The following is a 16,393-nucleotide window of genomic DNA, read 5'->3' as shown; positions in this document are numbered from 1 at the left end:
ATATTTGTTTACAAAATGTTACAATGTGTCGACAAGATTACCTGATATATTTGATAATGAATATTTATAGAACAGCTTCCATGTTATCTTCAGTGTCAATAACTCGAATGCCTGAAGGTTGTTGGATGTTTGATTGCAGTACTAGCCTGTCTCCCAAGCTCAGTTTGATCTCCGGGTTCATTCTTCCTTAGCACTTCACAGGAATATTTATTCCTGTCCACCATCAGGCACTGTATTCTTCTCACTAGAAACGCGTAGAGCTACAAACAGTGCTCACAAGTGCCTATTTGTATAGACTGCTCCACAAAGAGGCTCAATAGAACATTTCTCATAAGAATAGGCGTGTGTTTCATTTCAAACGCAAAAGAGAAATCTCAAATGACTATTTGTGAACATTTTTGCTACTTGACCTTTTGAAAGAAGATGACTGATTTTTGAAAAAGCAGATCTCTTTGGGGGCTCTGAATTTACCGTGAAATAGATGGTGTCTATCTTCAATTCGTTCTACTTTCATTTTCTTCAAATAGGGGTGTCCTGGAAATCACGAAGATATTCTCCGGCGCTAAAATAGGTGTATTCATGCTCATTCTGTTTTTGTGCAATCGAATCCTTGCCTCACAATATGTAGACCTGCAGAATCCACTAACGAATCCCTCTCACTGGAGACAAGGTTAAATGACTTGAAAGTTTAAGCTCTGTTCCCAGTAAGCACTTATCGAGTTTATTAAACCAAGCACAATAGTTAGAGTGAGAGAGCAAACAAAATATCTTGCTACTTTAATGAATAGGTGGTATTATTACACATCTGTATTCTATCGATTTTACGGACCTCAGTAGGAGCTGACAAAGAAAAAAGTTTTTGATTGGATGTTTACACGTCGATCCATGCATCATGCATACTACAAACTTAGCCGTTTTATCAGCATCACAACTGCACCTTCCTTTCCTGATAGCTGTAAAAAGAAATAGGATTAATTAGATAGCAGACATTTTAATGCAGAACATTTAGGGCAGATTTACAAGCCTTTGCACCACTTTTGCGTCATTGTTTACATGGGAAAAATGACGCAAAAATGGCGGATGAGGCTTGTATATCTGCCCCTTAGGGGTCAGATTTACTAACATTCACACAGAGCTGAGTTACGTAGATTTGCAAGAAAATGAGTTGCGCTGTTTTACACCACTATCTTGCATCATGGTTGCCCCATATTTACTATACAGCACACCATGACTCACACGAGCCAAGGTTGTAGTTTCAGTGCAGCGCACCATGATGCAACTGCTATCATCATGACGAAAAGCTGACTTGCGTGCCACAAATCACCTTTTCTTGTTGCAAGTCCAATTTGCGTTGTGCAGGTTTCCAATGTGTTTAAACTACAGCGGTCGCTAGAACGGGGAATAGTTCTTCAATAAATATAGACTCAACAGTAACTATATTTGAGGGACATGTCCAGCCGGACAGAGGTCTAATTTTTACTTAGTCAGCAATAAATAACAATTTCTAACAGAACGGTACATAAAGTGGGACACAAGCCTGTGTCCTAGCAAGCATTACAAAAACAGGAAGGAAGGGATTCAACAGGGGGTTCAGGCACAGCTTAACGGTTTGTTACAAACATAGAGTTCACAGTGACAAAACGAAAGAACAAATCGCGGAATACAACTTTACAGTTTCAATGAACAGAGGTTTTTGCATGCATAAGGGGATTTAAAGTGTCGATGGCGTTTCGATCCAGCTTCAGGGTAAGTGGATCATCGTCAGGACATGGGGTACATGCCTATTAATATATTAGAATGTTTTGCTTGGGGAGGGAGAACGTACAATTAGGGGAATGTTCAGAAGAATTGGTGACAACGCATTATACAAAACTCAGAGAATTACATGCAGAAGTTGTGTATTGTAAAAGGGCAAAGTGATAGAATGAAGGACTGAGGTAAGTGACGTGATTAAAAGGAGCGTGGACGTGATGACTAGAGATCAACTTGAGTCCATATATGAAGAGGTAAAGGCCCACCTCATGGAATTAAGGGGGGCCAGTAAGAGCATACAGAATGAACCAATGTCAATTGTCAGGCAATACAAGTGTGGGATGAGAGAGAAGAGAATTGTGAACAATCAACGCACCTCTATGATCTGGAAGGGCATTGAAAGTACACTCGAATAATTTTTACATTAGCTCAATAATAATTACGGTGGCTTCGCAATTCACCTTAACGCATAACAAAACATCTATCCTGTTTCTTCATCTTACAATTAAGCGCTCTGACGGAGTTCTCATATCAGGATTATTCCGCAAGCCCACAGAAAGGAACACATTACTTAGCTATAGCAGTAGCCATCCCCGAGCTTTGAAAGATTCACTCCCATTCTCACAAATATTAAGAATCAGAAGAAATTGCTCCCTGAATACTGACTATTTCACTGAAGCTAAAACATTGAGCTCTAAACTTACCAGCAGAGGTTATCCCCGACGACTGGTCCGTAATGCCATGAAAAGGGCATGGTACTGCCCTCTTGAAACCCTACTGGAACCAAAAATAGAAACACCCACTTACCCAGAAGGCCCCCAACCGGCTCAGGTGAACCACGTCTCCTGAGGGCACCAAAGGCCCTCATATCCACCAAGGCTCTCCGGCAGTGCGGGACACTGCATTTTTTGCGCAGCTTGCCGTGAGGGGAACGGTCTATTACATATCTCCTTGCACAATCTTTGTCACCGTGAGGGGAACGGCCATCAGAGCCCCACTGTTGGTGTAGCCCTACTGCCGTGAGGGAAACGGTTGGGTGAAGGACTGCATTACCCAGAAGGTCCCCGCCCGGCGCAGGTGAGCCACGTCACCTGAGGGCACCAAAGGCCCTCATAACCACTAAGGCTCTACCACAGCGTGGGATGTGTGAGGAGGTGCCCGGGCGCTGCCCGGGCGAAGCCCGGTCCAAGGGCGGGTCCGTCCACGCCCATCAGCGACTGGAAGAGGCTGGCCTGGGCCAGGTATCTAACATCTAAACATTGGGACCTGGTTTCAAGGTACTGGTGATCACCCATTCATACCCGGATTTGTCCTTTTTCTTGTTTGGTACCAGGTTGGCGCTCCGTGTACTACAATTGACATTGTATTTTGAACACTAAGGAACCGTGTGTGTACAGAATCTTTTTGTTTATCTGGTCGTCTCAGATAGTGCTCTCCAGTACTGGCCAAGTCATTAGGCATTTATGCAGTAGTGTATATCCTACTGAGCCTGATAGTGGGTGTTTTACTCTAATCATCCTCCCTGCCCACCCTAAATTTAATTTAAAACCCACGGGAGAGCTTATCCTAAGATATTGCAAAATGGGGAAACGAGCATGTGCTGAGAAAAAACAGATGCTAGCTCTGCCCAAATCATCTACCAAACCCATTTCTATAGATAGGATTCTGGAAAAAGCTTTGGGAGCAGTAGCTACCGAAATTGAGAGGACTGAGAGATGATTGTCTTTGACCCCAATTCTAGATATAGCACCGACTGATCTTAGTCTCTTCCAAACTACAGGGTTTTCAGCAACTGAGTTCTCTAGTGATCAACCTTTAAATATTGAAACAGCCAGTCTCAAGCCACCTAGGCTTAGTACACCAAATCAACCAGGAAGAAAAGGCAAACCCAAACCCAACCCTAAGGTGAAAGCAATAACAAGAAGGAAAAAGCCTCGGAGTATAACTCCCGATAATGGAAATTCCGGGAGGGGATTCTCAGAAGAGATTACAGAAATCATAAGCGACCAGTCAATGTGGGTTACAAAGTTGGTGGTGGATCTTCAGATCCAAATGAAGGATATAGTCAAGGATGAACTAAGACCCCTACAAGAGAGAATTAATGGGTTGAACACAATTTTTAATCGTTTAGAACTAGGGGGACAACCGATAGTACTGCTGGCCCCGATAGCAGGACAAATGCCCACTCCACCCCAAGCAATGTATTGGACAACCCCCGCCTAACCACCACTGAGCAACCCCGCCACCAAAGTCAGATGGGGGGATACTGGCAATGAAGGCCAATAGAGATAGTGGAGTAAGTCCACCTACGGGCACTGTCAATTCAGCAACCCGCTCGCATACATTGCATAATTCAACAGGGGAATTAAAATCAAATACTAGGCAGGTGGGGGGTGGTGCGCCCACAAATTCAGAAGGTACTAATCACTTCAACCCCCCTCCAGTAATAAATTTACTCCCTGCATCGACCCCATATGTTCTAATTCTTGCAGGTATCCCTGAACTAAGAAGGGGCCAATCTGAATCCCACCAAGAGTTAAAAAACAAACGTGTCCATTGGCTTGTAAATCATAGCCATTTAAGCTATGAGCACGTGGATGAGATTTTAACTACACGCAGGGTGGGATGGATAGGCAGACTGCAGAAGGACAACATACATGACGATTGCATAGTAATCAATTTTAGAAATCCATGGATGACCCAAAGAGTTTTAGCTAGAGAGGATGGGAGGAATAAGGGTGGTATCCAATTACTTCATTTAGGTTACTTTTACCCCCCCATTAGGCCTCCCTATGATACTCTGCATTTAGACCAGGGTTGGAGACATGACCATAACAACGGTGTGTTACCTCGTCCAGTCCAACATTGGCAAAAGCAATTTAGTTTTAATATTCCCACAGGAAACAGGTTTAGTTGACTAGATGGAGTAGATTGACTAAAGGAAAATCCCTCCAATATTAAGGCACAAACACGCATCCCGCAAATAGAAAACTCGACCCAGGTTATCGCTACAGGGCCTTGTCTCTTCAGGGGAGAGGGTTCAACCGGTGAGAGCTGGACCGGCTCCCCTGGATGCACGTACCTCGGCGGCGATTCGTCACTGATCGATAATCCCAAACACCTCCTATTCGTAGAGCCAAATTTCAGGGAGGTTAATGGAATAACAAAGGTTTCACCGCATCCACCCGTTTTGGTCCTTCACAAAAAGAATCCCCTCAATTGTCCAAAAACAAGGGTTTTAGCATGAAACATTGCGGGTCTGATCAACAAGATAGATGACCCGGATTGGGATATTTTTATTAGCCAATTTGAGATCTGCATGTTTCAGGAAACATGGGCAAGAGGGGAGGTTCTTAAGTCGGGTTTTGCCACTTTTAATATACCCGCATCATCCGGGGGTAAAGGGAGACCTTCTGGTGGCCTTATTACATGGGTGGGAGTCCATTTAGGATGTACGGCCAAGCAGATAGACACAGGTTCAAACTATATACTATGTGTCATACTTCAGTTTCCATTAAAGACTTCTGTAGCTCTTATAAATGTATACTCTAGACCTGTAGCCCTGGGTAAAAAGTCCGCCACGTTGGAAGAATTAACCATGTACTTAGGTACCATTGCTGACAATCATACGGTGATCCTAGGAAGGGACTTTAACTGCCAATGTGAGCCTCTAGAGGGAATGCTCCCGGATAGCCTTTATGATGAGGATAAATATTGGGCAATCCCGGAGACGGAGCCCACCAGTCAAAAATGGTCCCCTCTGGTGATCCAGATGAACTGTCTTGTATTAAAACACTCTCTAAGAGCATGCAATGGTAGAACCTCGTCGGATCTTCCATAGAAAAGATCACGGTTCTTTATTAGATTATATCATATTTGACTCCAAATCCTGGAATAGGTTGATCGATTTTAAAATTGTTCCACGGTTAGATAGCGACCACTACGCGCTAGTACTTGAAGTCAAAGCGTTTAATTCAGGGTGAGCCTAAATGCTGGACAAACCTATTGATTCAAGGCTGACACTTTCCAACTGTAGGCGAAGAGTGAGATGGACTCACTTTTGCCATTCACAAGACAAATTGAGCACCCTATATGAAGCCCTACTCCCCGTGCTTTTGACGTAATCCAACTCAAAAGCCCTAATCGGGGACTGTCTTGACCTAGAGCTGGTTGGGAAGAACCATGCTAGACTAGGAGAAGTAACATTGAACTTCTTCCAGCCCAAAAAAATAAACCGACCAAGCCGGAAGCCCCCCCCATCCATGGTTTGACGATCTCTGCCATATGGCCAAAAGACTGCTAGTAGCGTCAATCAAGGCTAATGATCATTCGCAAATCAAAACTGCAAGGAAGGCATACAAGATGGCCATCTTTGAAACAAAAAAAAGGTGGGAATTGGAAAGGTGGGACGCTTTGAGAACATCCCTCGGGGACAAGGATATGAGGACCTTTTGGGGTGTTGTCAACTCTGACAGGTCTGGTCCCAAAACATCGGTAGACCCGAATTTGGATGAAGAGATTTGGCGAGATCACTTTAAATCCCTCTATTCCAAGGAAGAAATGTTGCCGGGTGTTTTACCTGAAGGATGTCCTTTGGGGAATGATCTCCCCTCAAATCCTGGGGCTACTGATGACTCCTATGACAACAGCTTCAGCTCAAGCATAAGCCTAAATGAAATCAAGGGAGCTTTAGCGAAAACATCCCCAGGCAAAGCGCCAGGCTTGGATAAGACCCCTGGGGACCTCTTCCTCAGCGATCCAGCTGTCTGGGCTGCATATTTTTGGGTACTAATTAACACCATACTGCAGGATATGAAGATTCCCCCAGCTGGCTTGGTGCGGAAATAATTCCGATTTATAAAAAAGTTTCACCACTCTTACCAACTAACTACAGGCCAATTAGCCTGATTGACATCTCTCAAAAAACATTTGCCTCGCTCGGCTTCTTCTGCCGGAGCTCTGGCAATCTTACATTGGTTACCGGTCCAGCAGAGGATCTCCTATAAGGCTTTGTGCCTGATTTTTGGTGCACTGCATGGTCAAGGACCAATACCACTGCAAAACCTCTTTTCGTGGTATCAGGCTGCCAGACCTCTGAGATCCGCCTCAGCGTTCTTAGTGAAAATCCCAAGAATAAACAGAGTGAGAATGGGCGGCCGCGCCTTCAGTTTTACGGCCGCCACAATGTGGAACACTCTACCTTTAACACTGAGGAGCAGTCAAAATTTGATTTTATTTAAAAAGGACCTTAAAACCTTTCTCTTCCCTAGAGCAGAATAAATGGTAGAGCAGATGGTGGAACTGATCTCAGCGCCAGGATACCCGCTGGGTGACAGCTGCGCTTAATAAGCATTAAAATACATACATACATACATACATACTGCTGCTCAGGCTACAAACTTGGATGGAAGAACAGAAGATATTATCCCCCCTATAGGCTGGATTCAGGGAAACATTGTCCACCCTGGACCAAGTACTCAGATTACAACTGTTGTACTGGAAGACCATGTGTCTGGAGGGTAGTAGTCTCTTCCTAGTATTTGTGGACCTGAGGTCAGCCTTTGACTTGTTCCCAAGGGAAAAACTGTGGACAGTCCTCCATGAGATGGGGGTTCCAGAATATTTAACCCACCTCATTAAACGGCTTCATGAGGACAATTTCTCTCAAATCAGGTTTGGCAAGGATGGAAAGTTAACTGCACCCATCCCGATTAAGCGTGGTGTCCGCCAAGGCTGTGTGCTTGCCCCCACTCTTTTTAGCCTATACATCAATGGATTAATAGCCTTCTTGTTAGCAGAAACAGATCTAGATGCACCCAAGTTAGACTCCCGCATGATTCCGGCAATGATGTTTGCCGATGATACTTTATTAGCATCCCAAATAACCTATGGATTTACAGAGGGTCCTCAATACATTTGAAGTTTTCAGTAGAGAAAGAGGTTTAGAAATCAACCTACAGAAAACCAGATTTATGGCGTTCAATAGTCCAAAAAGCACACGCCCAAACCCTTTATTATATGGCGAACCTCTCGAAAGAGTTTCCTCTTTTGTTTACCTTGGGATTACTATTACAGAAACCATGGATTGGGGGGCACATATTAAAAATCATCCCTAAAACTGGCTCAATCTTCAGGTGGGATCATTAAGGTCTTCTGTAATTCTAGCCTTAAACCAGTCAGTCCAGCTATTGAAATCTATAAGGCTCAAGCCCGGGGAGGGGCGTTATATGGCGCTGAATTAAGGGGCCACTCTGGTCCCGAGAACTTACCACAGGTAGAGAATAAGTTTCTTAGACAGCTGTTAAATCTCCCACAGAACACCCCATTAACCCCTCTCCGATTATATTTGGGGTTTGTGGCAATCTCAGAAGTATTAAACTTCAAACCCTTAATGTACTGGCGTCGCCTGTGGGTTACCCCAGAACTTTCATCTTACAGGGAGGAACTCTTAGAAGTAATGAACCTGTGGGGGGCTACTAAATTGCCATGGCTAGCGTACATTAAACACACGCTTACCAGCATGGGGCTGCGGGAACTATGGGCTGATCCTGAGACTGCCTGCTCCTCACTAACCAGGAAACAATTGAAGACCCATTATGAGGAGAACAAAATGGCACAGCTTTATAGCTCTCCCCGATTAGGTAAACTAACCTCAGCATTCTTAGAAATAAAAGATAGGTTCTGTTTTGAGCCGGCCCTAGATGTTATTAAACCAGCAGTTGCTAGAAAGCTCTACCTCCAGTTCAGGCACAGAGTTTTGCCGCTCCGCTGCTTTCCATATAAATGGAGGGGTTTGCAAGTTTTTAACTGCCCGGATTGCCCTGAATAGTCAGTACTCCACGTGTTCTTCAGCTGCCCTGGCTACCTTAAAGCAAGAAAATGTTGGCTGGTGCAGATTTGCAGGAACCTTGGAACCAGACATTGTTCAGAGGCATTCAGGATACTGTGAATAATATCCAACACACGCGCTGTGGTGTGTGGAAAAAGCGTTAAAAAAGTGCAGTTGTTTAACTTACATACACTGAAGGGGAGCGAGAAAAATCTTCGCTAAGGGTTCTAGTCCAGAAGATCGGGGCGCGGGGAGAGGCTCTCCCGTGTATGATTTGATAGTGAGGAGTCCTCTGCGGCAAACCTAGTCTGGTGCCCACGGCGTCCCGTATTATTCACACGTGGCACTACTTTTTCCCACTCACTACCTGGTCCTGACGAAAGTCCCGCACACTTTTTTTCTGGGACTGAAACATGTAGACCGCCAACACTTAGTCAACTAAGTAGTCATAATTTTTCTACTTGTAGTTGCATCACATACTTTTATCTTACACCCTGGGCCGCCACGAATAAAATATTGGGCAAGGATTCCCAGAGGTGCATTTTCACTACTCACCTTCATCCACATCACACTATTGCACCACACCTGCTCCGCTGTAGTCAGGCGTTGAAGCACAACCAGGCGGCATTCGGCTGCCTAGTTGGACCCCGATGATGAAGCATGATACCAACCAGGTTGGTGTGTGAGGGGTTTATAAACAAAATGTATTGTGCCCAGCAGACAAGCTATATTCACAAGTGACTTGGAATATCAACCAATATTCCACTACTTCCACATAGTGTGCCAGTCCAATTTGTTTTCATAATTTAAAAAAAAACAATTTTTTTATATCATTTATTTTATATATTGCTTGCTAAGCAATTTTCTTTTTTTTTTATGTTCTAATTTTTTTTTGCAGTTTTGTCTCGGTCAATTCATCATCCATCCATCCACCATAGGTGCACAACCGTGCAACAGCATTCAGTTTTTACGTATATAATTCCATTTCCACCTGGACACCCTGGATGCCATGCATTTTAGGATAGACATATTAGCAGCATTCATTTGTGTGATGATGATGATTATTCCGTTTTCCCCTGGGCCACCTTGCCTGCCATGACCACACGTACTAACCCTAATTTTTTAGAATTACTATTCCATTTAACCACTGAGTGCCACAGTAGTCTACCTTTAGAATATATAGACTTAAAGGAAAGAGCGCTATCATTCTGTACTCTGTGTGTTATTCTGATATGGAATTATGGTATGGTGGAGGTGTGGTTTGACTTTAAAATGGTTATTAATTTACTACCAAATTAAACAAAACAGCCACACTTTTATTGCCTTTGCCTGTACTAATTCAAACTGCAAACAATTCCACATTTCACACTAAATGTTTTCTTGCTTGTTTGCTTGTAGGTGTACAAGAAGAGAAATCACCCACAGTACAGCCAAACAGGAGACCTGTGCGGTGACATCACATGTCAGTCCTCCAATCTCTTCTGCTTGTACAGCTTAGCGCAACTGCCAACTGAGAGCTTTAAGAAGGCCCCAAAGAATGATGCTTTCAAGAAAGGGGTCAGTGAGAAGAAGCTTCCCACCAGTGGCGTGCCAGCCTACACCTTTTTGTGTAGGCTGCACTGGCCTCCCGGGAGCAAGCTGAGAGCAGCACTTCTGCATCAACAGCAGCAGCCCAACCTTAGCTCAAGACTATGTCTGTCAGGGAGGCAGCCACGGCAATCATGGCGACACTGAAAAGCAGTGATAATGAATTTGATTTGTCCCTTTCGCAAAGTAGTAACCAATAGTTTCAGGAGACAGGCCAAAGTGGACAGCAGCTACAGCCAGCAATAGTACATCTTCCTGATGTTAGAGTAAAACAGGAGGTTGAGCTTCCGTCTTCCTTTTTTAGAATCATTGGCTTCTGGATCTTTAGCAAGGAAAAGCAAAGGTACTACTCCACCATCTACTCCAAGCACAACTGATGATGATAAGCGGGACATGGAGTGGACCCCAGTAGAGTTCAGGAGACAACAGGAGAGGCAAGAGAAAAGAAAAGTTCCTGAAAGACATAGACTTTTGGAAGAGGATGACAAGAAGGATGACGACAAGAAAATCATTATTGAAGGTGACAATGGGGAGTCTCACGTTTCTATTCAACTTTCTCCGGGAGATGTGGCACAGGTAGCACTGCCAGCTCCCATATTTGCAAAGCCCAAGCTGAGATCTGTACCAGCTCCTCCCTCAGGAGAAGTATTCACTGCAGAAAGGTAATAGATTACCCAGTGATCTCCAGTTTTCTACAGGCATTGGCACAACAAAAAGTACTTCTCCCCAGTTTGGAACATTTTTAAGGTTAGTACACAGGGGGAGCAAAACGCAGTAAGCAGCATCCGCAACACACATGTTCATTGAGGCAAGCCTGGTTTGCATTATTGTACTGGTGGCCAAACAACCAATATGTAAAAATGCCATGCAATCTTGTGCGAGGAGCACCTTAAAAACAATTGCTGAAGTGGAGAGCAGGGAAACATCATCTACAAATACAAGTCCAATCACGGTGGAAGGTGATGATGAGGAAGAAGACGGTGACATCTTCATGCAAAGCAACACTGTCCCCAACAGTGCACCAGCAGAATCACCCACCTCTGAGAATTCACAAAGCACAAGACTCGGAGTGAGATGGAGACACTGTGACATACAGTGACTGCCCCACTGCTACCCACATTGAGTCTACCAACACCATCAACTTGGTGAAAGATGCCTGTGTCAGTGGCTCAGAAAAGAAGAAAATGCAGGCTAATATTTTGGCATGTTCAGGCAGAAGGGGCCCTACGAGCAGAACCACCCAACCACAAGTTTGTGCAATGGGGACCTGGCAAAAATGTTAGCGCTGGACCTTCTCCCTTTTTCTTTTGTGGAAGGAGTGGCATTCTTACAAGCTGTGGCAGCAATTGGCCTGAAATGGAACCAATTTTGCCTGAGTTTCTGTCCCAGAGTGGCAGAACGATGTGCTGCAGTTGGTTGGACAAGCTTTGTAGCAAAGTGTTGTTTGTACTATCCACCTGACGACAGACATGTGGACCAGTTGTCAGGCGATTCATTACATGAGCATCACTGCAAACTGCATTTCTTTTGCTGGGGTAAAGCAAAAGATATCTGAAGATCATGGCCCTTAAGAAAGTTTTAAGAGCGTTCGGTGGCCTGCAATATTGCCCATGTTCGCCATGGAGAAATCACATACAGCTGTAAATATCTTGGACGCATTTAGCAGCAAGGTGTATGAATGCTTGTGACCCAGAGTTGTTATAATTGGATTTGTTGTCACAGACAATGGCAGTAACATGGTCAAGTATATGTCAGATGGAGGCTAATTCGGGGTCCTGTGTTTGGCCCAATTCATCAACCTGGTGGTGTAATACTTTCTAAAAAAGGATGACATAGTCAGCAACATACTGACCACCTGCAGATGAATTGGCACATATTTCAGCCATTCTTTTAAATCCCGGAAGCAGTTGCAGGTTATTCTCAGTGCTAATGGAGCACCAGTTAAAGCTTTCATACAGGAGGTGCTCACCTGTTGGAACTCTCCTTTTACATGTTGCAATATCTGTTTGCACAGTACAAACAGATCAATGGGTATGTCATTCAAAGAGAAGGTGATGCAGTTGGAGAAGCTATGACCATGGATTTGGAGAAATGGGGCCTGGTCAAATGCCTTACACAGATGCATTTCCCTTTTGAGGTTTTTACATGCAAATTTAGCAAGGATTACACTACAATGAGCCAAGCTATCCTATTGTTGCATCTCCTACAGGACCAGGCAAAGAAGGTGTCTGAAAGGTTCACCCCAGAGGTATGAATGAAAACCCAGAAGGACATACCTCGGTTGAGAGCTAAATCCTTTGCTTGGCTTGTAATACAATTCTGCAACATGGCATCATCTCATCTCAATATTTGATCCACAGTACAAAAAAAAACTGCCCACTTTCATTCCTTTTTCTGAAGGGGATGTTTCAAAATACAAGAGGTGGATGTAGAGCTGGGGTGCTGCCTTCAACCTCCAGAGAGGGCAGTCTTGTTTCACAGCAGCCAGCAACACCATCAACCAGAACCCCTGCAACAATAGCAACAGAAGGTCCGGGCCCAACTTGTGCATTGTATTGGTTTCAATCTGCAGTACAGAGGTGATGGCAAAAGATGTGAGCAAATGGCAGCACCAAAGAACATCCACAGGCTGTTCCAGGAGTATCTGGATGATCCAAAAGAGGTCTATGCGGATCAAACTCCATTGATTTATTGGTAAAAGAGGATGGACTAACGGCCAGAACTCAGCAGGCTGGCAATAATGTATCAGGCTTGTCCTGTAGTCAGTGTGTCTTCTGAGCATGGGTTCAGTGCAGCTGCTGCAGTTGTTACAGTGAGAAAGACCAGTCTCTTGCCTCAAAATGTGGTGAGGTTGACTATGATCAAAATGAATTAACATTTTATAGCATACAAATGCACCGTTCCGGAAATAGTACCTGGATTGGTCAGCAATTGACTTATGTGTGTTAGATGACCAACTTCTGGATGGATGAATCACCTGTGCTTGAGGAAGAACTCTACATCCTGGACTAAGTATGACAGTGCTCCCATAAAATGTTTTAATTATTTCTTGTTTAATGTATGTCTTTGCAAAAAAAAGTAGCTTGTGGAACATTATTAATTGTGTCAAATGTATGCTGCTCCATCATTTTTTGTTACATATATTTCTAGTTTGTAGTTGGACCAGTGTGCATTAAAGAAGCCTCCACAATTCATTGATGTTATTGGAGACAATGCTTGCCACCCTCAAATGCCTATTGCCTATTCCTTCTTGCATCAATTAGCACTAGCAGGTCTGCTCTAGAAGATCATGGATTTATAAGAGTTCCAATACCAAATTCCAATGTGTTTCCTGCATCAGAGAAGAATACATAAACTACCCATGCTTGGATTGGAAGAGGTAACTACAATGAATGCTATGGTGAGAGAGATATTTTGTGAGTGATGATAATTGATGATTCATGTGGTAGCAGTGTGTTGAACTGTAATGTTACTAGATCCTTTTCTGGTTCCCTTTGCGTTGTATCTAGATGGCTTCCTCTGGGTTGGTTTTTGGCCCTCTTTTGGCATTTGTTGATAGTTTTCTCACGGTAGTCGCGGTTCCTCAGTTTGTCGCATAGATCTTCAGCTTGTCTCTTATAATCTTAAATATTGCTACAATTACATCTGAGGCACAGGAATTGGCTATAGGAAAGGCTGTCCCTTAGTGGTCATGGATAAAAGCTCTTGTAGGAGAGCAAGCTGTTCTTAGATGTTGGCTTAAAGAAGGTTTTTATCTGGAGGGTTTCATTCTCAACATAAATAGTTATGTCTAGAAAGTCCAGTCTCCTCTTGTCTGCAGTGTAGGTGAACTATAGTTTTTAAAGCATCTCGAACCCAGACTCATTAAATTTACGAATCTGGCTATATGAGTTTTTTAACATCATCTTTTGAGATTCACTGCACTAGAACACTCATTTTATTCTCTGATCACTACTGTATTAACCAGTGGTTCACCTCCGGATGGAGGAAGCATAAAAACTAACCCAATGATGATGCTGTTACGTTTTTAAGAGCAGGGCGGAGAATCAAGATATCCGACCTCTGTATTTGAATGAGGGTTTTTTATTGGTATATTACACAACATTTGCAAACCCTGGTTACTCAGGTCAAGTGATCCATTCCCCATTTGACATTTAAAACCAATGATTAGACATCCCAGAACACACCACTCCCGGATCTCTCAAGAATCGTGGTATCAAAACACACCTTTTCGCTCACACTCTCGTACTTGTCCACAATAAGATCTGACAGAGATTCAAAAATAGTTACAAATATTTATTTTAACTAACGTTCTCTAAAATGCAGTATGTGAGCCACCACCAGCAGCAAAATGCATAATATCAATACAGTTAGCATTGCAGCAAAGCAATACATCATAAAGGGAGATGTCATTTTTTAAAGACAGTGGATAAAGTATTATAAGGCCTACCCACCCTCCCCTTCTTAAGCAGAAGTATTATTATATAAAAGGAGATCATTGGGCTTTGCCAGCAGACCCCAGACCTCAAGCCATAGATTGTATTGCTACATCACAGGTGCAGGTTGCTCTTCTCCCTGGAAAGCTCCTTCTCCAAGAGTGTTACACCTAAACATGCATCCTCATAATATCAAAGTACGATCCTCCAGCGGAAACACCTGCATTGGTATCTTTTGTCTAAGTGCTGGGCCTGACCAGATCAGAATAACAAAAGTCAGTGTTTATCGACCTTGCGCACAATGTTCAGACTAAACTCCAGGAACAGACAGAGAATGAGCACAGAGTTCTCATGTACAGTCGTACAAAAATAAAGACAGGCAGTGTTGTGCGCAAAAGCAGCATCATAGTAAGCATGGGCGCAAAATCTGTTCCGCTCGCGGATTTTTCGGATTTTCGGTAAATCCGCAATCCGCAAACTCTCGCGGATGTGGCGAAAAAAATACGCAAATCCGTGCGCGGCGGATTTTTTGTTTGTGTTCGCACTGCTCGCGGGCCGCGGCGCGGGCAGCAACAATCTCGCACTCGCGAAATTACAAAAATTACAATTGGGGAGGGGTGAAGGAAGTGACCCAGTCTCCAACAACCTCTTCCTGTCCAGCAAGCTCCTCCCATTGCTTAGTCCATTTCCTGGCCACTTTGAATTCGATCTTGACTGGGAAGGATTACTTTTTGTTGATGCTGCTGGAGATTTGGCTTTGAGGCCTTTTGGATTACTTTTTGATTAGAAATTTGATTTACAAGTAAGTTGATAAGTTGATGTTGTTTGTTTGTGCTGTTTTTTTAAATTTTAACATTATTCTGGCCAGGGCATGGATGGCATTGGATTGTTGTGATTTTTGTGTGTTTTACGATTTTTTGGGGTGGTGTTGGGGGCTTGCTATGTGGGTGGGGGCCAGTTTATTGCCTGGTCCCGTGTGGGTGGGGGTCTAGGGGCCATTTTTAAGGCAGTTTGTGTGCTTTGTGCCATAGGCCTGCACCCAGTGTGCTGTGATTTTATCATGCCCAGGGGGCCCAGAATCCGTCTGTTCGCGGATTTTGCTGGTTTTTCGCCACGTTCGCGTCGGGCAGCAACAATCTCGCACTCGCGAAATTGCAAAAATTGCAATTCTGCACCAGAAAACCACCAGCAGGCAGCCTAAACCTTCTGAAACTTGATGGATGGCATTGGATTGTTGTGATTTGATTGGTGTTGTGTTTTTTGACTTTTTGGAGTAGGGGTTGGGGGCTGGCTATGTTGGTGGGGGGCATTTTGAGGCATGGTCCTGGCCATGTGGATGGGGGTCAAGCGGCCATTTTGAAGGCAGGCAGTGAGCTTTGTGCCATAGGCCTGCACCCATTTTGCCTTGCTTTCACCCATTGTGCCCAGGGGGAGTCAGTGGTACATGAAACTATAACCCTCTCTGTGTGTGCTCTCTTGGATCAATGTTAAATTCATGTTTCCCAAAAATTTAGCAATTCCTAATTTTGAAATTTCCATATTGTGTGGTGTGCACGTGTGTATTCATAAATGCCTACTTGCAAACTATTTATTGAAGCGCTACATATGCAACATATATTTACTGATGTTCCTCTGTCTTCGTTTGCTTTTAGGTGCACAAAGTCAATAACTCCGCATCATCGTTGAGCATCAGTGCCAGGAAGAAGTCCTGCTGCGGCCTGTTGTTCCGACATCTGAAGAAGATGGCTCCAAAAAGAGGTGCCCGTAGCTCCTCTTGCAAGAAAGATGT

This window comes from Lissotriton helveticus, chromosome 1_1 (assembly GCF_964261635.1).
Source record: "Lissotriton helveticus chromosome 1_1, aLisHel1.1, whole genome shotgun sequence".
In the NCBI taxonomy this organism is placed as follows: Eukaryota; Metazoa; Chordata; class Amphibia; order Caudata; family Salamandridae; genus Lissotriton; species Lissotriton helveticus.
Note: the sequence above shows the minus strand (reverse complement) of the source record.